Here is a 21,770-nt window from a genome sequence, read left to right as displayed (position 1 = left end):
CAGGAGGATTGGGAAGCTTTTAAAAACCAACAGTAGGCAGCTGAAAAGGCAACAATGAGAGAAAAGATTGAATAGGAAAACAGCTAGCCAATAATATAAAAGAAGTTACCAATTTTTTCAGAAGTTTCAAGAGTAAAAGAGAGGCAAGAGTGGTCAACAGACAGCTATAAATTGACGCTGCGGAGGTCATAATTGGGAGCAAAGAAATGGCAGATAAACTGACAAAGTATTTTGCGGTGGAAGATGCCAGGAATTCAAGTGTCAGAGGGCAGAACTGAGTGTAGTCGCTATTCCTAAGGAGAAGGTACTTGGAAACCTGAAAGTTTTGAAGGCAGATAAGTCACATAGACCAGATGGACTACATCCCAGAGTTCTGAAGGAGGTAGCTGAAGAGATTGTGGAGGCAATAGTAGTGACCCTACAAGAATTACTAGATACTAGAGTGATTCTGGAGGACTGGAAAATTGTAAATGTTACTTCACTCTTTAGGAAAGAAGGGAAGGAAAAGACTGGAAATTATAGGTTAGTCAGCCTGACTTTGGGAAGATGTTTGTGTCCACTACTAAGGACGAGGTTTCTAGTTACTTGGAAACATAGAATAAAAAGGCAGAGGTTAACATGGTTTCTTTAAGCGGAAATCCTGCCTAACATATCTGTTGGAATTATTTGAGGAAGTAGTAGGCAAGATGGACAAAGGAGAGTCGGTGGTTATTGTTTAGTTGGATTTTCAGAAGGATTTTGACAAGATCCTGCACATGAGGCTACTGAACAAGTTAAGAGCCCATGGTACTACAGGAAAGAAACTAGGGTGTACAGAAGATTGGCTGAATAGAGGGTAAAGTAGCTGTCACTCACATGGTATGCTCCAAATGAACACATCCAGATTGATGAGTAGAAAATCTTCATGAATATGGGAACGCACTGCACGAAAGTATGGCTGCAGATGAATCCAAACTTAGATACACCCATGATTGACAAGCTGCAAAAAAAATAAAAGATTCAAGATTGTTCATTGTCATACTTCAGTACACGAGTGTAAGGGAGAACAAAGTGATTGCTGCAAACAGCTATTTAAACGAGTGGCAATGGAGCCCAGTGACTTACTATGCACTCGAATGTTAGTATTGTTGCTGTGAGAGAGTGTTGGTGCGAGAACAGACAGATAAAATTTGTGGAAGTGACGATGCAAGAAAAAAGATTTTGTCCAGTGGCTTCCACCAAACCTCTTCTAAACTATGTGATGCTTGCCCTTCCATTGAGGCTGCTAGAGGAGAACAGAGGGGTTCTAGGAAGTTGTAGCTGCATGGAGAAGATATAATGCAAGAGAATTCACAGAAATTCTTACCCCTGTGCAGAGAACAGATCCGTGGGCTGTTGCCAATAGTTGAGTGACAATTAGTGTATACGAAGGCTGCACTTTGTGGTGGACAGCAATATCATCTGCTACAGGAATAACTGCAGGCAACCACGAGGTTAGAAATACACTCAGATGCCACTTTATTAGCTACATCCTGCACCTAATAAAATGGCCACTAAGTCTGTGTTCGTGGTCTTCTTCTGCTGTAGCCCATTCACTTTAGTGTTCGACGTGTTGTGTGTTCAGAGATACTTTTCTCCACCCCACTGTTGTAACTCGTGGTTATTTGAGTTTCTCTTTGCTTGAATTAGTTTGGCCATCCTTCTCTGTCTGACCTCTCTCATTAATGAGGCAGTTTGGCCCACTGGATGTTTTTTGCTTTTCATACAATTCTCTATAAACTCTAGAGTCTGTTGTGCATGAAAATCCCCGGAGATCAGCAGATTGTGATATACTCTAATCACCCCATCTGGCACTAACTGTCATTTCATGGTCAAAATCACTCGGATCACATTTTATCCCTGTTCTGATGTTCATTCTGAACAACAACTGAATCTCTTGACCATGTCTGCATGCTTTGCTGCATTAGGGCCTCTGCCACATGATAGGCTGATTAGCAATAACAAGCAGGTGTACAGGTATATGTAAAAATGTGGCAATTGAGTGTATGTTTGCCAATGGCTCTTAAAGTTACTGCGACCTTGAACATCTGTGCTGCAGTCATTCTACTCTATGGAGGTTATGTCTTCATAGTCGGCAAAGCAGCAGTGTTGGACTCCGGCTGCTTGAAAGCATTACCTTCTTCTTCTTGGACCCTTCCTCCCAGTAGTGCATGGTCCATTGATGACCTCCCATCTTCAATGTCCAAAGTTGATGGTATGGTTGGAGTTCCTCAATGTTTCTGTAATCCATTGTATCCACTATACAGGGGATCGGTTTATACAGCTTCACCAGAGCCCTGTTGATTGGCCTTACCCGTTTCTACTTCTCACAATGGGGATGTAGGGTTGGACTTTGAGAGACGGACTCAGCTCCGTACTTGAAATCTTGCAACAGTCACTACACTTCAGAAAATACTTCACATGGTGTAAAATGCCTTTGAACAAACATAGGCTTTAAAAGGTGCATTTTACAGCTCTTTCTTTCATTTCTGCACCCCCAAATTCTATAAGCAGCAAGTCTGACCCTGGGCTTTTCTTGGACTGTGGGTTTTCCTCAAGTGCAGGACACAATTGACTCTATTGGTGGTCTATCTAAAGGGGCTGGCATGTACCTAATGAGAATGTAAACTTAATCTTTGTATGATAGCTGAAAGACAGATATATAATATTTTCGCTTTTGGGTTCAGTGTTCTCTGATGGTCACAGTATAACTGTATGGGACAAGAAATCATGCACACGGGTAGACAGTATAATAGAAGGTGCTGAAGGGGGATAGAGACGGATGAGGAAACAAAGAAATATTGTGCTTCCTGTAAATTTGTTCAGAATAGGTTAGGTCGACCATGTTAATCTGGATTGAATTAGGAAATGTCATTCAGCAAAAGCATAGATACAGCTGAGTCACAGGGGTGTCAATGGATGGATAGAAGAGAGGACAAGCAGTGTAGAGAAGCAGGCTGATATTTTAATGAGGTCTTCAATATATAATGAGCAGGTGGCAGAAACACGCTTCGGTTTTCTTTCCACTGCCCTTCAAGTTTTATTTTGAACTGTATAAACTTTTTTTTAAAGGTACAATTCTTGGAGTATATCATATCATTAAAAATACAGTGACAGGTAACTGATGGTAAACTTTCCGTTTACTTTCATGCTTAACTGGATAAACTGCAGTAATTAGTCTTACACTATTATCTATCACATTTAATGATAATTATTTTTATCAACATTACACAGATCATCTTTCCTATGGCTCAGTGGAACAAGACCATCATGGTACCGACACGACGGCTGAAGAGCCTGTTCCTGTGTTTTTCTGTTCTATATTCTACAGTCTTCAGAAATCTCCATGTGGGCTTCCCTAATTCTGAAGATCATGTTCTCTCAGCTGCTGCTATTTCCACTTCCCTCTTCACTCATCTGTACGGGGCTTTTCGTTAAAGAGCTTTGAAACATCTTGCACCAAAGACTTACAGAAACACACACTAATTGTGCCCACAATCTTACAGCAGCATTTACTTGCTGTAGATGCACCAATAAAGTTATACTGCTGCCAGCTGTGTCAGTAGAAAGGTGGGAGGAGGTTTACAGCAAAAGAGGCAGGAAGTCAAATCAATAAAACTTTAAACTTTTAACCACCACCAAATAAAAAGAGTATAACATTTCAGCAATACGGCTTTGAATGATCGATTAAACTGTATCATCTTAGAAGTTTCAGGCCTTTGTAAGTCTTATCTATTCATTAAAAAGAAACTCAGCAAGTAGCAGATCATGTATAACAGAACACTGAGAACATCCCTGCACAAAAAGGTAGATTGAGAATGAGCTGCCAAAGCTGAAACCCAGTCTCTTCACTCCCTTGATACAAACACGTTACAGTAGTTCTGGGACATTCACTTTAATTGTTGCTCAATGAATGGATGTGATGGATTGAGGCTTAAACCTACATTGTTTGGAGATACGGTATTGCAGAATTCCCACAGAGGTACCTTACAAAGGGAGACATAGAACTTTCCCTGGGGATGAACATCTAATATGGGAGGTACAGTAGTAAAACCTCTTCACAGAATAGCAAGAATGGAAATCGTTCCAGTTTACTCATTATCAGATGACAAGTGAGACTGTGTAGGCCCAGGCTGATTTGCTTTCTACCCACACAGGCCCCTCAATTATACAGCACATAAAGATGAGCTGAATACAATTATCAGGGAGGTCAGTGAGTGTTTTATTGTCAGGCTTTGATATTTAAAGTTTGCAACATAATCCTGAAAACTGTACTTCGTACTATATCAAGCTCTGGCACGCTGTAACATTGAAACTACAGTACCAGGAACAGTATGAAACAGCTCAAGAGATTATAACCAACCAGCCAAGTAACACTAGAGCAAAAAGGATAAAATAGTCATTGAGAAATTGATCTTAGATCCATTTAACAGTGACATTTTGTGTAGACTGAAAATTCAGTCCAACTTAATTGTAACAGATTGGAGAAACTAAATGGAGGGGAGATCAATGGTTTTACTTATAAGGCAAAAACAAACAATACTCCATACTCTTGTCAGATAAAGGAGAAGAATTACCAGAAGCTAGTTAGTAAAGGAGTGATTTTTTTAAAAAAATCAGTTTTGCAAAATAGGTTCATTCATACAGTAAAGCATCAATAATTATCAGCAAGGAGCATAGCAGTGAGCACAAAGCTTTACAGTACCAGCGACCCAAGTTTAATTCCCACGCTGTCTGTAAGGAGTTTGTATGTTCTCTCTATGACTGTGTTTGTTTCCTCCCACAGTCCAAAGATGTACCAGTTGGTAGGTTAACTGGTCATTATAAACTGTCCCGTGATTAAGCTAGAATTAAAAAATGGGGGGATTGCTGGACGGTGTGACGCCAAGGGCCAGAAGGGCCGATTCTGTGCTGTGTGTCAGTCAATAAATAAATAAATAAACATCAGTTTACACGGTCATTCATCTATTTGCAGTTTGTGGGTCATCGCAGTTTGTGGTAAATAATGGTGATTGTGTCTCAGTATCATCATATGAATATATTATTAATTAGTAGCAGAAAACTTACAGTACTGTTATTTTCATTGATTCGCTCATTTGACAAAGTGAATACAAGCAGGTGATTTTATTCGTGTTAAAAACCAGAGGAAAATATATCCTAGTTGTTCCATCCTACTTTCCAGTCAGATGTGGCATAAACTGGATGTGTAGTGCAAAGGAAGTAGTGTGGGATATTACATCCAGAAAAACATGGGTCCTCATGAGATTGGGGAATTGCAGCAGTGGGGTTCCATGTTGCTTTTCCATTATAGCACAGCTCTGAAGAATATTGAGGCTTAAAATGTTTTGCTTCCAAACGTCAGCTTTTGGCTTAGTTGATTCATAGTTTGATTCAGAATATTGACTGATTATATGCACTCAGCTCTAGACTTAAAACCCAGGCTGCCCAGCCATGAGAATTAACCATAAGACCATAAGACATAGAAGCGGAGTTGGGCCATTCAGCCCATTGAATCTGTTTCACGATTCTTTCATAGCTGAAGATTCATTACCCTCTCAATCCCATTCTCCTACCTTCTCCCTATAACTTTTGACACCCTTACTAATCAGGAACCTATCAACCTCTGCTTTACATATACCCAATGACTTGGCCTCCAATGAATTCCACAGATTCACCCTCTGGCTAAAGAAATTCTTCCTCATCTCTGTTTTAAAGTGATGTATTTGTATTCTGAGTCTGTGACCTCTGGTCTTAGACTCCCCCACTATAGGAAACATCCTCTCCATTTTCACTCTGTCTAGTCTTTTCAATACTCAATAGGCTTCAAAGACATCCCACTCCCCACCCCCACCATTCTTCTAAACTCCAGTGAGTACAGGCCCACAGCCATCAAATGCTCCTCATATGGTAACCCTTTCTTTCCCTGAATTATTTCTGTGAATCTTCTCTGGACCATCTCCAATGTCAGCACATAATTTCTTAGATATTTCATAGCCCAGAACTGTTCATACTACTTCTAAACAGTCTAAACCAATGCCTTATAAAGCCTCAACATTACATCCTTGCTTTAATATTCTAGTCTTCTTGAAATAAATGCTAACATTGTATTTGCCTTCCTTACTACTGACTCAACTTGCAAGTTTAGGGAATCTTGCACTAGGACTCCCATGTCTCTTTGTCCCTCTGATTTCTGAATTTACTCCCTGTTTAGAAAATAGTCTACACCTTTATTTCTTCCACCAAAGTGCATGACCAGACACTTCCCTGCACAGTAGTCCATCTGCCACTTCTTTGCCCATTGTTTTAATCTGTCCAAGTACTCCCGCAGAGACTCTGTTTCCACAACACTACCTGCCCCTCCACCTATCTTTGTATCACGCACAAACTTGGCCTCAAAGCCATCAGTTCTGTCATCTAGATCATTGACATATAATGTGAAAAGAAGCAGTCCCAAAACCAACCCCTGCAAAACACCACTAGTCATCGGCAAAGCTAACCGAGAAGAGTCCCCTTTATTCCCATTCTTTGCCTCCTGCCAGTCAGCCAACCTTCCATCTGCTGGATATTGGATGAATCTAATGCGCAATTTCATATAAAAGATCCTATACCACCATGTTGAGATTGTCAGGAAATTCTACAGCTGCTCTGCAAACATAATCAGTAAGCCATGATGCATAATGAATCATGTAACTGCAGAATCAATACATGTTCCCAGGCTTGACTTGTTAGACCTCACATTGGTGGGCATGGCTGCAGTCCAGCAGACAGGGGATTACAAAATGCATGAAAAGTGTATGAGTAAGCGAAAGATCATTCTTTCACTTCCCTTGCTGTTTTCCTCTCCCTTCTGTAATTCATTGCTGGGCCAGATTGTTACTGATACAAGTTATCTTTCCAAGCTGCTATCTGTAAATCAGAGTGGAAAGTATGAATAGTGTTGCTTGACCACAGGGACTACTTCAGCCAAGCCCAGTTGGAAATTCGGGCTTGTGTCCATCCGCCAAAAGTGGGACTTCCCAGTGGCCAAACATTTTAATTCCCATTCCCATTCTGACATATCAGTCCATGGTCTCCCCTTGTGCCAAGAAGAGCAACACCTTATATTCTGTCTGGGTAGCCTCCAACCTGATGACATGAATATCGATTTCTCTGCCAATAATCCAATTTCTTCCCCCCCCCACCCTTTCTTTGTTCCCCACACTGATCTTTTTACCTCCTCACCTTCCTATTTCTTCCCCTGTGTCCCCTCTTCCTCCCTTTCTCCTAAGGTCCACTCTCCTATCAGAATCCTTCTTCTCTAGACCTTGATTTCTCCCTCCCAGCTAACTTCACCTATCTCATTCCAGCTAACCTCATTCCGCCCCCCATCTTTTTCATTCTGGCATCTTCCCCCTTCCTTCTCTGAAGAAGGGGCTTAACCTGAAACGTTGACTGTTTATTCATTTCCGTTGATGCTGCCTGACCTGATGAGTGCCTCCAGCATTTTGCATGCATCGCTTTATGAAGTTCAGGCTTGTTCACTTTCAGCAAGAGCAGCTTTGACCAACCCACTGACATGAGGGCGTCCTCAAATGCAGAAGTCCATATCTGTGTACAGCACAGAAACGGGCTTACAGTCCACTGAGTCCGAGCCAGAATCAGAATGAGGTTTAATATCACCGGCATATGTTGTGAAATTTGTTAACCATCAATCATACGCTTAAACTATTTCTACACCAATCCTAATTTGTTCTCCCTAAATTCTCATCAACACCTGTAGAACACATTAAAGCCAATCTAAACAGCAACATGCATGTTATTAGAACTTGGTAGAAATTGGAAGAGCAGACTTAATGGGCTGAATGGCCTAATTCTGCTTCTATGTCACATGGTCTTATGACCAGGGCACCTGGAGGAAACTCATACAGTTCCAGGTAGAATGAGTAAACCCCACATTGAGACTGTCCAACGTCAGGGTTGGACTCGGATCTCCAGAACTGTGAGGAAGCCGCAATGAGAGGGGCACAGTAGCATAACGCCTTTCAGCGCCAATGATCAGATGATTAGGGTTCAGTTCCTGCCGCTGACTGTAAAGAGTTTGTACGTTCTCACCTTTAGTACGTATGTTTCCTCCAGGTGCTCCAGTTTCCTCCCACATTCCCAAAAGACGTACAGGAAAGTTGTGGGCATGCTATGGTGGTGCTGGAAGCACAGCGACATTTACAAGCTGGTCCTAGCACATCCTTGGACTGCATTGTCGTTGATGCAAACAACACATTTCAAAGTCTGTTTCAGTGCTCCAATATACATGTGACAATTAAATCTGATCTCTTTAATCTTCACATATCTTACCACTGTTATGGAGACAAATATCACAATTCAAAGATCAAACCTCAACCTTACAGTCTTCCCAAAACTATGAAGAGTATTCTGGAATAACCTAAGACAACTGTCCTTTTCTTTTTCATTGCAGACTATCAATCCTTTATCTGTGGCCTAATGAATTAATGATAAATAAACCCTATAAACCATCAAGAGAAAAGAAAATTTCATTACTTTGTTTATTTGTTTTTAAGTAAAAATAGATGAACTCAGTGTATCTCATTGGGCCTGGAGTTCAGGTTTAATGATTCTTAGAGTAACTACAGAATGAAAGAAAATCCCAACTCCTGTAGACCATGCTTTTGTAACCAGCTGAACAATTAGTTTTGTGGAGTCCCAACAGGATCATAATTCTGTGTAATAACTGCAACAATCATTAAAGCACCGTCAGTTCTCAGGATGCAGCAAGCAGAGATTGTTTGATTAGTTATTCTTCTTCCCTCCCGTGATGTAGCATCCTCTCCCAGAGTGAGATGCCATCTGCCAGTCCCACCGAGGACAAAGCACACTTCAAACAGCAGCAGGTAACTCTGTATGATGACAGCACTATAATTGTGGGAATTGAAATCCACAGAAATCCTACAAGGAGGAGTTTAGTGAGTTCAGTGACTGGGCCATAACATTCCTGTCTCTTCAATCAATGTGAATTCCAAAGCTTTTTAACAACTGTGACCATATCAAGGAAGAATGCAGAATTCCAAACAACTAACAGGACTTCAGCAAGTTGAGCACTCGCAGACCTGGTAACATCATTTGATACGACTAAAAGAAAGACTTGCATTTGTATGGTGTCTTTTATGACTTCAAAATGCCCCTGAGGGTTTTACAGACTTATGAATTGCAATCACTGCTGGAATATAGAAAGCCTGACAGCAAACCTAGTACAGCAAGGTCCAATAAACAACAGGACATTTGTGTCTGTGATGAATGAAGGTTTAAAATTAGCCATAACATTCAACAGAACTTCGAAACTCCTCTAAGAAATTGAGCGATGAAGTTTTTTGCATCTGCTAGAGAGGGCAAACAGGGCTTCAATTTCAGAGAATAAACATGGGAAAGTCTGCAGATGCTGGAAATCTGAAGCAACACACACAAAAGGCTGGAGGAACTCAGCAGGTTAGGCAGCATCTATGGAAATGAATTAATAGTGTTAATACATAGGGCTGCAAACTTTCTTCAGGACTGAGAGGGAAGGGGGAAGGTGCTAACATAAAAAGGTAGGGGGGAGGGGAAGGAGGCTAGCTGGAAGGTTAAAATCTTTCCTAAAATCAGTGAATCAGTGTCTAATATATATACACACACACACACACACACACACATATATACATGGACCCGTTCCTGTTTTTTAATTTTGTGAAATCAGCCTGAATCCTCACCGTAGACTATTAAATAAGCTATTTTCCAGTGGGTCAATCCTCTGTTCATCACCTCTCTCCCCAACCAAACTAGAAACCTGCAAATACATGTGGGTACTTAGCACACAATCCAGCAGTTGTCACCGAAAAAAATGACCCAGATCTCAGTGGCTGGGAATAGTTCCCACCATCACCTGGTTAAAATCTAACCCATGGTCTCATTTAGTTAATCTTATTGTTCAGCAATTCATATGATGCACTACCAGACATGACCATGCACCCCACAACATCTTATTGAAAGTTTCTTTATTGTATTTTCAACTGAAGCAAAGAATAGTAGAAGGAAACAATGTGGAAGTGGGTTTACTCTCATTTGACTTGAGATATCGTTTGCATCATAACCTATGCCTGAACTCAGATTAAATTACAATCTTTAATTTACTCCACACCATTTTATTAAAAAGTGCATATAACTACCATACGTAGTTTGTTCCCATTCTGCAGTATATTTAGCTATTTTCATTCGACATAAGCATGATACATACTGCAAAATATCTTAACAATGTTTTGACAATGGCAGTGGTTTTGATGAGTTTAAAACACTGTGGTTTAGCAGGCTTAGCAACTTCAGTAGACCATACAACGTGAAGCTCTTATATTTAACTTCTCTGCTTTTAGGCATTTTGTGAAACAGATGGATGGTGGTAGTTCCTAGGATCTAAATATGTGACCACAACAAATGAGACCATTGAAGAAACATACTTCCTGTTTGTATGCTCTTGATACAAAGTATTGTTGTTCGAAATAAGCAAGTTCTTCTTAAAATGTACTGTATTTATTTTAGTTCCTCCTTTCCATCTTCCCCCAGTGATGGATATTGACTGAGGGTAATATTGAGGACATAAAAACAGCAGTAAACCTGGGCAATGCAGCAGACAGCATCCCAGCTGCTGTGTCAGGCTACTTCGCATTCTTCAATGATGTAAGAATTTGTCCTTCAGTTTTCAACACGCTAAACATTTGTTTGCACCAAAATGGATTTATGATTTAGTTAGCATGAAATTCTTATTTGCCTTGTTCGTAATCTTGTTTATCAATAAACTTTGGCCAATTTGTGTTATATTTTGGAATTTTTCTGACGTCAATTCTTGATATGAGAAATAAAAGTATCTGTGATTAATTCTATGGAAACTAAGACAACATGATATTATCAGCAATTAATATCTTCAATGACGTATGTTCTATGGTGAATATTTGTTGTGTTTAAATAAAATTTTTAAAAAACACTAATTTATCATTTGCAGACAAGTGTGGACATAACTCATCACAATGCGAAGTGTAGACATTTAGAGGTTAAGGTACTGAATGCGGTCACTGCGGGCTAACGAGCAGGTGAAAGCTTCAAGTAAATAAGGGCAAATAGACAATCCTTACAGCAGCGCATTCTTCAGAAGCGACAATTTTTCCATTGGATGCACTTGACTTGAATAACCATTTCACAGATCCACTTGGTCGGAAACATCGATAACAAAGATGTTTAAGCTATTCTGGGAAGAGAAGTGTCTTTCCTGAATAAGATGGGGAAGAAATGGAGATTCGTAGTGAGTTTTCCAATGACTAAATAGACTACACTGAAAAAACCAAAGCAAGTTTACCTTTATATCCTTTTCAGTTTTATGCCATTCACAACAATCCAATACCTTTTTTTCTAGCATAATTACAGCAGGAAACATAACCATATAATAATTACAGCACAGAAACAGGCCATCTTGGCCCTTCTAGTTCATGCCGAACTCTTACTCTCACCTAGTCCCACCAACCTGCACTCAGCCCATAACCCTCCATTCCTTTCCTGTCCATATAGCTATCCAACTTAACTTTAAATGACAACATCGAACCTGCCTCAACCACTCCTGCTGGAAGCTCTTTCACATGCAGCCACTTTTCACATTGTAAGCTCCCACTAATAATAATCCTGGTTTAACATACATACAATTATATTGACCGTGGCAACTTAATAATTAGGACACCTGTAAACTTGCTAATTAATGCAAATATCTAATCAGCCACAGTTCCTTAAGGTTGTCATACCTGAAGGAGGTAGTGAGGATAAACTCCTACTAACTATTAAATGCTGTCTATGCCGTGCATCTCAAATAGCCTCTGACAATGAAGTCCAACTCCTGGCCTTCACGTGTGGCTTAGCTACTAAGTCCAGTAGAACAATTTCTATTGACAGGAGAAGAGGCAAAGGCCAATTACAAGTGCCTTAAAACCTGTCGCTTTGGGCAGACTAGACTCACCTAGGAGACGGGGAACTCTGATCTCATACCTCCACTGCCTTGTGGCTATAGCCACACATGGGGAAGGCTCCGGGAGTAAACCCTAAAGAAATGTCCAGAGCTGAAGCCCCTGAGGTAGTCTCATGTTATGTTCGAAGCTGACAGGTAACTCCTGTGTGATACCACTGGTGCCAAACTAAATCGGTCTCAGCCGTTCCCTTGGATTCATCAGCTGCATGGACAGGGGGAGCATGCTGCATGGGCAACAGCTTGTTTCCCATATTGTACTGCCCTGGCGTGTGTAACATGTATACAGCTACACATTGTACTGCCCTGGCCTGTGTAACATGTATACAGCTACACATTGTACTGCCCTGGCCTGTGTAACATGTATACAGCTACACATTGTACTGCCCTGGCCTGTGTAACATGTATACAGCTACATATTGTACTGCCCTGGCCTGTGTAACATGTATACAGCTACATATTGTACTGTCCTGGCCTGTGTAACATGTATACAGCTACATATTGTACTGCTCTGGCCCGTGTAACATGCATACAGCTACATATTGCACTGCCCTGGCCTGTGTAACATGTATACAGCTACATATTTTACTGCTCTGGCCTGAGTAACATGTAGACAGCTAGGACACAACATCCATGGTCGACTCAACCTCAGAATCAGTTAATCATGTGGCAGCAACTCAATGTATAAAAGCATGCAGCCGTGGTCAGGAAGTTCATTTGTTGTTCAGACCAAACATCATAATGGGGAAGAAATGCGATATAAGCAACTTTGATTGTGGAATGCTTGTTGGTGCCAGACGGGGGTGATTTAGATATCATAAAAACTGCTGACCTCCTGGGGTTTTCATGCACAATAGTATCTGGAGTTTACAGAGAATGGTGCAAAAATAAAAAAAATCCAGTGAGCGGCAGTTCTACGGGCAAAGATGCCCTGACAGTTAGAGAGGTCAGCGGGGAATGGCCAGATTAGTTCAAGCCAACGGGAAGGCAACAGTAACTCAAATAACCATGCATTAACAACAGTGATATGCAGAAGAGCATCTTTGAACACACAATATGTCGAATCTTGAAGCACCAGGCCATTTTGTTTGGGTACATAAGGTACTTAATAAAGTGGCCACTGGGTGTATATTTATTGTGGTATCAAGTGAGGCACAATAATTGCTAAAATTAACAGTATAATCCCTCAATTCTTCTTCAAAATTGTGGCATATGATCTTTTACATTCACCTGGGGAAGCAGTTGGTGCCTCTGTTTAACACTTCATCTGAAAGACTGATTCTCCAACACATAATGTGGAGACACCAACTGCACCAACGTAATCTAGAGACACAAGAGACTGCAGATGCTGGAAAGTGGAGCAAAATGTTATCTGCTGGAAGAAATAAACAGGTCAGACAGCATCTGTGCCCGGAAATGGACGGTCAATGTTCGGATCAAGATCCAAGCACAGACTCGGCCACCACTTTTTCAAATACTTGTGCATGTTCTCCCATGGCTTTCTGGAGCTCCAAGTTGCCAGGGAAAGTTGAATTCCCTTTCCTATTCCCATAATGTCATGTGTGCCCTCTGCCTTGTCTACTGTCAGGGTGAGGCCAAAAGCAAACTAGAGGAACAGTGTCTCGTATTCCCTATGAGTAGATTACAAACTGACTGCAGGAATATTGAATTCTTCAGTTTCAGGTAACTTGCTTCCTCCACACACCCCCCACCCCCCCGCCATCCCATCTCTTTTCTCTCCCCTCTCGATCTATGCAGTTCCTCCTACATATACCACCATCTACACTCCTCAGCTCCCCCCCCCATTATCCTATTTCTTTCAATTCCAACAATCCAACAAGTACACAGTCTTTCCACTGGGACCCCCCCCATTACTGTTCCCATCTGCCTACCCCACCTCCCTTATTTAGTCCCATGCTCCACTTTCCTTTCCCATCAGACGACATCATCCATGACTCTTTGATGCCTCCACCTATCACTTCTCAGCCTTTCATTCCACACTTCCGTCCTCATCTGGATCCACTTGTCATTTGCCAGTTCTTGTTGCACCCTTTTATAATGGCTATCTCCTTTCTACTCTTTCAATCCAGATGAAAGGTCTTGACTTGAAAGGCCAACTGTGCATTTCCCTCCGCAGATGCTGCCTGACCCTCTGAGATACTGGAGTAGTTTGTATATAGCTCCATTGTTCCCCCTGTACCGCTGATGCTGAATGAACTCACAAGAAAGACCCCATGTACAAATCATTGTCCTAATATCCTCCTTGTTAGATAAGTGTGTGTGTGTGTGTGTGTGTGTGTGTGTGTGTTTGTTTGCATATCCGTACATGGGTTCAGAAAATCTCAGGATCTTCTCGGCCATTTTTCTATGGCAAGGTTATACCAAAGGAATACAGAGTTAGAGTTATTATGTTAAACACCAGAGAATTGGTGCTGCCAGCAGAAAAGAAACAAGGGAAGAGAATGCAAAATGAAAATAGCTTTGTTAATTGAATCACATGTCTGCCTCCTGATCTTTATTTCACATGACCATAGTAGCAATCTGAATGTTGCAATCCAGTTTTAGACCTAGGTTTAATCTGCCTGTTGTCGCTATATGAGTTCTGGCCATGTGTCCTAATAAAAATTAGATGGGAAGCCTTTGATGATATGTTTTATTATTTGGCTATCCTTGCAAGAGATGAAATCCAGTGACAACCCCACGCTGTTACATGCATGTATATACCTGAAGAGCATTTCCATAATTACGATGCCATTCAAATTTTTCAAAAGATTGGGCGTAAGTGCCTTGTTTATAGTAGATATTGTCAGGTTCACTTGTATCGATAACAGTCATTGTTCACTGCGTGTCTCTACATGTAGCTAACTAGAAAAGAACATAATAGCCTACCTCTCCTATAATGAACTGTACTTGTCCAGACTTAGGTAATAAATGTTTGCAATTTGCAGACACTTCTATTATTCATTTCTAGCCACAAAGATCTGTAGGTTGGAGCAATTACTACAATTTCTGATCAACTGGATGAGAAAGCAAAATATTTTGTTCTTGTCAAATTTCATCCTGTAATAAGAGATCACAAATGGTGAATTCATGTCTAATTTATAAATCACAAACTTGGTTCATAAAATCAACCAGGTCCAGTATTTCCAGGTTTACAACAGTGATTATACTACAAAAGTCACTCCAGCCCTTTGGAATGCCCTGAATTTGTAAAGCCTGCTAAATAAATTCATATTCATTTCTTTCTTTCTCACAAGTTTGGTTACATTTGGAGTACTGCGAATATTTAGCTCATACGAAGAATATCATTAAACTGGAGAGGGCGCAAGAAAGATTTATGAGGACATTACCGGATCTGGAGCCCCTGGGTTATGAGGAGAGGCTGGATAGGCTAGATTTTTTTCCATGAAACGTAGGAGACTGAGGAGTGACCTTACAGAGGTTGATGAAATCATAAGTGGCATAGATAAGGTGAATAACTTTCTTTTCCCCAGGCTAGTGAAGCCCAAATCTGGAGTGCATAGCTTTAAAGTGAGATGGAAAAGATTTAAAAAGGCTTTTTTTTAAATACAGAAGGTGGTGAATGTATGAAACAAACAGCCAGCGAGAGTGACAAAGGTGAGCACCATTACTACTTTTAAAAGGCATTGGAGTCGGTTAACTGGATATAAGGCATTGGAAGGTCTAGAGGGGCATTGACCAAACACAGGCAAATTGACTAACTCAGTAACTTGATCAGCACGGACAAGTTGGATCAAAGGGCCTATTTCTGTGCTGTATAGCTCTATGGCTAACTATTCCCTACTTAATGAAAACTTGTAATGACTTACTTCTTTGTACTTACATTAAACTGAGTATATGTAAATAAAAACAGTTTAAAATGACTAACAAATTTCGGAAAAATGTAATCCTTGCCTTGCCCTTCTCAGATATGTAGCTGTCATTGCATAACTGGAGCAATTTATATGAGCTGTGCCACTGAGGAAAAGCCATTTATCCTTCCCTTCGTCTGGTCAGGAAAAAATTCAGCAATGGCTTTTGGAGGATGCACATGATGTAAACTACACAGCAAATGAACAACCAACCTGTATGAGCTTTAACAAGAGCTATTGTCAACATACTGCAAGGATCAGTCGCTGATCACTATTCGGGGAGGGAGGAATTGGAATACAAAATAATAAGGATAAAACGTCCACTCATCCAAAAAAGACAAGGCAGCAGGGGGTGTTGCTTCCAGGCTGGTTTCTCATGCTTGTTTTTTTAACAGTTCTGGTAAACTTCTTGAAAGGAATGAATGAAACACATGCAGTGGAAGATTTATTACTTTAGACAAGCATTGTTGCTGTTCATCAACATATGTTTCACTGCCCTGTGAAACAGTTCTTCCACTGTTTAATAACATCTGTAGATATTTCAACGTAATTGCAATAAATTGGTATGCAAAAAGTATAATTTAGGCTTGTCCTTCAATCTATTCTGCTCCTGCCCTGATGACAAGCATATGCACTACTGTGATGTTCTACAGTGGTTACCAGCCCCATACCTATTCAATTATGGAATCATAGCCAAGTCTATTCATGTCTTTGGTTGGTGTTTGAGTTTGTACATCTTTGAGCAGGAATTATAAAGTAGTGAACGGAGAGTGAAAACCTAATTGATTTTCAGCTTTATGTTCTCAGAGTCTGGGAGAGACTGAAGCCAGCAAAGCATTATTGTTGACACCCTCAACTAATCTGCTTTTCTACTGGCGCATTACACTGATCAACTTCGGCTGCCAGAGGAAACATTAAGTTTGCAGCTAGAAACTTACAAGCTTCATTCGGTGCCCCTTTGCTGCCATGCTCGGCACCATTGTCAAGATTTCTCAGATTCAATGTTGGTATTAAGAATCTTCATAGTTTCAGTAAAAGCAGCAGAGAGAAAACTAAGTGGAAGGCTCATACCAAATGGAAGCAATAGTGATTGGGTTTAACAACCTCCCTTGTATCCTTCCCCTTCTTCTTCTCTTCTTCGGCTGTCCATCGATTTCAATGTTGACTGAGGCCTGGGCAAGGTCATATAAAAGACCTGCAAGTCTCCCCTCTCTACGCCACCGATGTTGTCCAAGGGAAGGGCCTAGGCCGAAGCAGCTTGGCATCAGTGTCGTCGCAGAGCAATGTGTGGTTAAGTGCCTTGCTCAAGGACAGAACACGCTGCCTCAGCTGAGGCTCGAACTTGCGACCTTCAGATCACTAGACCGACACCTTAACCACCTGGGCACATGCCTCGTATCCACAATTGAAATGAAACGCAGAAGCACTAGGTAGTCTTTCATCCGTTCCATTCTTAGACGTAGAAGACTAATTAGGAAGCTATCATGCATAAAAATGTCAGCTATGTCTCTGTCCCATCTCTGCTTTCATAGGTTGTGGCCCAAGTCCCAATCCAGGTCGAAATAAAAATGTCGGCTCCTACTCCAGTGCGGTCCTGCAGGACTGTCGTAGTGTTAGAGATGCTTTCATTCATCTGAGAAATTGAACAGTGACCTTGTCTGATTTTCAGGTTGATCCCATATGCTTATTCTAGACTCAAACAAATTAGGAGGAGGATTAGACATTTAACCATTCAAGGCCGCTTTCACATCTATCAAGATCGGGGCTGATCCTCCTTTCCTATCTGTTGATTCTCTTCACACTGGGCAGCACAGTTGTACAGTCAGCAGAGCTGCTACACCACAGCCCCAGTGACCAAGTTTCAATTTTCCTTTCCAGTGCTGACTGTGTGGAGTTTGCACGTTCTCCCTGTGACCACATGGGTTTTCCCCGGGTGTTCCGGTTTCTTCCCTCATCCCCAAGACATGACGGTTGGTAGGTTAATCGGTCACCATAACTTTCACCTTGTGTGTGAGGTAGGATCACGGGGGAATTGGCTGTAATGTGGGGAGGATAAATGGGATTAGCGTTTGATGGCTGACATGGACTCAGTGAGCAAAAGGACCCTTTTCTGTGTTGCATTACTCTGACTTTATCCAAAAAAAACCTATCAGTCTCGGTTTTAAGGGAATTCCATGGCTGATACTCCAAAACTCTCCGAGGTAGCAGCTTCCTAAGATTCACCATCCTCTGCAGAGATTTCTCTTTATCTCGGTCTTTTAGTCTATCCTGGAATTTGAGACTGCATTCCCTAGCTCATCGCAGGGAAACAACTTCCCTGCATCCAGCCTGTTGAGTCCTGTAAGAATTTTGGAAGTTTCAATGAGATCTGGATTTCTTCTTCTAAACCGTAGTAAATACAGGTACGTGCCAGCCAATCTCTCCTCATACAGCCAACCCACTAGCCCTGGAACTAGAAAAATTAATCTTCATTTTGCTCACTCCGTGGCAAGTATATCCTTTCTTAGGTCAGAAGACTAACACTGTACACAACATTACAATATTACAGAGCCAGTGGTCCAAGATAGATGCAGTAAGACATATTTCATAATAAAGCCCAGCATGCAATTTGCCTTCTAATCACTTACTGATCTTAACTTTTCTAGCCAATATTTACCCTTCAAACAATATCGCAAAAACAAATCTCCTTATCATTAACACACTGCAGTTTGTGGGAGCTTCCTGTAGGCACATTGATTGTATTTCCTATATTACAATAGAGACCACACTTCAAAAGTAATTGGTTACAACGTGTTTTTAAATGACCTAAGAATATAAAAAGTCCAGCGTAAACCCAAACTTTTCTTCTACGAGCTTTACTAAGTGAAAGCTGTGAATAATGTATAAGTGTTTACAAAATTCTGTGACTACCACTATAGAAGTAATTTCCAAATTCCCCTACTGACTAAACAGGCTTTCCCAGTGATTAGCTGCTTCATAGATCATAAAACATGGGAACACAAATGTGCTCCACCATTTGATCATAGCTGATTTACTTTCCATTTTCACTAGCCCATTTTTTCCTGCCTTCTCACTGTAACTTTACTAATCAAGAACGAATCAACATCCACTTTAAATATACCTATTGACTCAACCTCCGCAACCATCTGTGACAATGAATTCCATAGTTTCGCCACCCTATGGCTGAAGAAATTCCTCCTAATCTCTATTGTAAAGGGTGCTCTGGTCCTAAACTCTGCTCTCGGGTCTAGACTCTTCCAATATTGGAAACATTCTCTCCACATGCACTCTATCTAAGCTTTTCAATACTTAAAAGGTTTTAGTGAAATCCCTCTACTCCCCCCCACCCACCGCAAGAATGATCCCTCCAGGATCATTCTTGTAGTTCTTCTCTGGACCCTCCCCAATGCCAGCACATCCTTTCTTAGATATGGGGCCCAAAACTGCTCAAAATACCTAAATTGCAGTCTGACCTATGCTTTATAAAGCTTCATCCACAAACTTGGCCACAAATTCTGTCGAACAGATCATCAACATATAACATGAAAATCAGAGGACCCAACACTGACCCCTGCATATATATATATATATATATCCATATACTACACTGAGATTTATTTCTTTGGCACTGTCAGCCAACCAGAAAAGGCTCCCTTTATTTCCACTCTTTGCCTCCTGCCAGTCAGCTAATCATCTAACCATGCTAGTACCTTTCCTGTAATACCATGCACTCTTATCTTGTTTAGCAACCTCGTGTGTGGCACTTCGTCAAACATCTTCTGAAAATCCAAGTAAATAACATTCACTGACTTTCCTTTATCTATCCTGCCTGTTATTTTCTCAAAGAATACCAACCGATTTGTCAGGCAAGATTTCCCCGTAGAGAAACCTCTGCCTATTTTATCATGTGCCTCCCTGTACCAGGTAACCTCATCCTTAATAATGGACTCTGCAAACTTGCCAACCACTGAAGTCAGGCTAACTGTTCTAAAGTTTCTGGTCCCGCTCTCTCTCTGCTTAATGAATGGAGTGATATTTGTGATTTTCCATTCCAGAATCTAGTGATTCTTGAGGGATTACTATTACCTATCTCTTCAACTTCCTTTTCAGAACTCTCCAGTGTAGTTCATCTGGTCCAGATGACTTATCTGCCTTCAGACCTTTCGGCATCCCAGCACCTTATCCTTAGTAATCGCAACTACACTCACTTCTGCCTCTTGATACTCTCAAACTTTTGGCATGCTATTGGTATCTTCCACAGTGAAGAATGATGCAAAATACTTATTTATTTCATCTGCCATTTCATGTTCCCCATTACTATCACTTCAGTATTATTTTCCAGCTGTCATTGTCCACTCTTCCCCCTCTTTTACTCTTTTTACATCTGAAAAATCATTCGGTATCCTCCTTTTATATTATTAGCTAGGTTACCCTCTTATTTCATCTTTTATTTCCTTACTGCTTTTTAAGTTGCCTTCCGGTGATTTTTCAAAGCTTCCCAGTCCTCCAGCTTCTCACTAAATGTTGCTGTATTGTATGCCCTATCTTTTGCTTTCATTCTTTTTTTGAATTGCCCTGCCCCATCTCTTGCTTACATGCTGTCTTTGAATTTCCCTGCCAGACACAGTTGCCTTACCCTCCCTTTAGAATGCTTCTTATTTTTTGAGATGAACCAATTCTGCACCTTCTGAATTACTCCTAGAAACTCCAGCTATTTCTGCTCTCCTGTCATTCCTGCTGGTGTCCCCTTCCAATAAATTTTGGCCAGCTCCTCTCCCTTGCCTCTGTAGACACCTTTACTTAACTGTAATACTGATACATCTGATTTTAGCTTCTCCCTCACAAACTACAGTGTGAATTCTATCATATTATAATCATAGTCTCCTAAGGGTTCCTTTACCTTAAGCTCCCTGTCAAATCTGGTTCTTACAACATTCAATCCAGATTTGCCTTTTTGCTCTGGTGGTCTCGACCATAAGCTGCTCTAAAAAGCCATCGCATGGGCATTCTACAGAGTCCTTCCCTTGGGATCTAGCACTAAGCTGACTCTCCCAATCTACCTGCGAATTGAAATCCCCCATGATCAAGAAAACAAAATCAAATAATCAACAACTTATCCCAAAATGGTTCAGGTAATAATAGCTGGACAGCAAAAATAGAATAAAACTGGCACTGGAAATCTTGACATTGTCAGGGTTTCTCAGCCTGTCAAACCGGCTGGAGGAGCATTTATTCAATATAACTGACATCCATTGGTTGTCCGTTGTATCCAATGATAACAGGAGATTTATGTGGGAGAGTTTTTAAAATGGAAAAGCCATTGCACTGGGGCAGTTCCACTCTCTTAATCTTGTTAGTCCTGGTCCAGTGGTACAGGTAGTCGTCACAACTGGGCCCTTCCTTGGTTGCAATGAATGATCCATGTTCCTTACTGTGCTGTTGGTTCTCCACAAAATGTTGCAGAACTGCTTTCCTGGCAGTTGAATCTCACTGTTCACCTCATCTGCCCATTTGCCAGAGTCGACTTCACATGCTAGGACAAGCATGTTCCTAACTCAATGGGGTTTGAGATCCCCCGGCTACCTCATCTGGTTTTGTCCGTCTGTCGAAGCAGTGTACCGGGGTGCGGCTGCTGTCAAATGCTACTTGAAGCCACAGATGAGAGTTGAGTGTCCAGTAGGACCAAAGGTGAGTGAGCTGCCCCAGAAGGGGCATGGTAAGTCCTTCACCAGAGGTGCTAGCCCTCCCTGGGCACCCCAAACAACCATAACTGAAACCTAAAGAGAGAAGAAACTACTAAATGTAATTGAGTAATCTCTATATTCCATACTTGGACCATTCCTGTTTGGATTCAG

This window comes from Mobula birostris, chromosome 9 (genome assembly GCF_030028105.1).
Source record: "Mobula birostris isolate sMobBir1 chromosome 9, sMobBir1.hap1, whole genome shotgun sequence".
Classification (NCBI taxonomy): Eukaryota; Metazoa; Chordata; class Chondrichthyes; order Myliobatiformes; family Myliobatidae; genus Mobula; species Mobula birostris.
Note: the sequence above shows the minus strand (reverse complement) of the source record.